At 42.4% G+C, this 1,542-nt stretch overlaps 1 protein-coding gene across 3 annotated transcripts in view; it reads right to left on the bottom strand.

The window, feature by feature from the left end:
* LOC111962071 (probable peptidyl-tRNA hydrolase 2) overlaps window positions 1–773 on the bottom strand; it is a 29,401-nt gene extending 28,628 nt beyond the window's left edge. Inside the window, exon 1 of one of the 3 annotated variants that reach the window (XM_023984879.3) lies at window positions 411–773. The gene's annotated coding sequence lies outside the window, so the exon portion shown is untranslated. Of the gene's footprint in view, window positions 1–234; window positions 258–339 lie in introns of those variants that run through there. The other 2 variants (XM_023984869.2, XM_070441857.1) reach the window with 2 other exon arrangements.
* Between the last annotated feature and the right edge of the window lie 769 nt (window positions 774–1,542).

The raw sequence follows: 1,542 nt of genomic DNA, 5'->3' as shown, positions 1-1,542 counted from the left end.
GGGATGACATCTAACTAGTTAGCCAACGGTGATAAACAAGACACCGAGGTGAAATAATGTCAACCATGAAATAGAAAACAAACCGTAACGTTAGCCAACCAACTAAATTGGCTACAGTACCTAGTARCATGCGTTGTAACAGTAATATTATTGAGCAACACGCATTAACGTTAACTAATAGCTGATTGCATTTTCTACATTGTAACTAAACATCGTTATATTTTAGCTAGTTACCTAGCTAGCTAACATGCATTTGTTTGCTATGTATTATTTTCCCTGCAAGTTCTGGCTAGCCAACGTTAGCTAGTTTACAGTGTAAATTGCGCCAGCCACTCCTACCTGCGYTGCCTAGATAGCGTGTTAGCTATAATCCCCGTGAATTAGTGGGATGGGAGTGCAAATTTGCAAACCAGTATTCACGCAGTCCTTTCACTACGAAGAAGCCAGGTTGTTGACTGCAGATTACTTGTTCATTCAAAAATGGGCGTGTTGTGGWTTTCCCTCTTTACACCATTTTGAGSACGGTTCGTTCCGAGAGGAAGAGGCCAAGCGAGAGGGTTTACTCCGCCCAAAATCTGTCCACCAAAATAAGACCATGAARTGAGCAATTTTTGTATGGGGGTCATTGAATGTCTAATTTGGTCAACCAAAGATGTACTTGCTAATTTGCTACGTGAGGTTTATTCGATCGAATAGAAGCTTTGTAATGGTTAGGTTTTTATAAATGCACTGATGAGTTGACGCACGTGGCATTTTGGCAAAAACGTTATCCGAGTTGTGCCCATAGAGAATGATAGAGGCCTCTAGTGGCCAAAAGGACGTATTTTCGGACTACATCCAAAAATGTATATTGGCGCTACATACTGGGTGGGGTAAAAACTGATACTTGAACGAAAAAAATTAAACATTCATATTATTCTCAAAAAACAAAAGTCAATGTACTCAGATCCCTACACAGCCTCTGGGGCCTGAACGGGTGAAGCATCTTCAGGCAGTATTCCCTGCAATGTTTCAGCTGTGAAATCCTGGAGATCCAAGAACCCTTTCCAAGAACCCAATACACGCAGCAAAATCAACCTTCACGATTAGTGTTTCAGGATCTCTCAACTGGCTGACATCAACAGACTGTTGGGCATCACGCATTAACGTTAACTAATGTTAGCCTATAGGCTACTATGATTCGGTTATACTGTGCAATCTAGGGATAATGGTGGTGCACATGAAAGAGCATCAAACTGGAGAACCTACACNATGATTCGGTTATACTGTGCAATCTAGGGATAATGGTGGTGCACATGAAAGAGCATCAAACTGGAGAACCTACACGATGGCATGTAACGGATACAGTTAAGCTGCAGTACCAAAGCAAAACAGTAGGTGCATTCGAAGACTGCTTCTTGACCAGAACCCTGGCCCATTGCTCGGCATAGGCAATAGAAAAGCGTATCTGCCCTCTTCTGCCCTCTCATTGGCTAGAATGGTCCCACCCTCCTCACTCCTGCTTACCATCTTTGAGGACATKTATTTCCATTGTTAGAGCAG

Source organism: Salvelinus sp. IW2-2015, linkage group LG1, assembly GCF_002910315.2.
Source record: "Salvelinus sp. IW2-2015 linkage group LG1, ASM291031v2, whole genome shotgun sequence".
In the NCBI taxonomy this organism is placed as follows: Eukaryota; Metazoa; Chordata; class Actinopteri; order Salmoniformes; family Salmonidae; genus Salvelinus; species Salvelinus sp. IW2-2015.
This window is presented reverse-complemented; position numbering and strand designations above follow the sequence as displayed.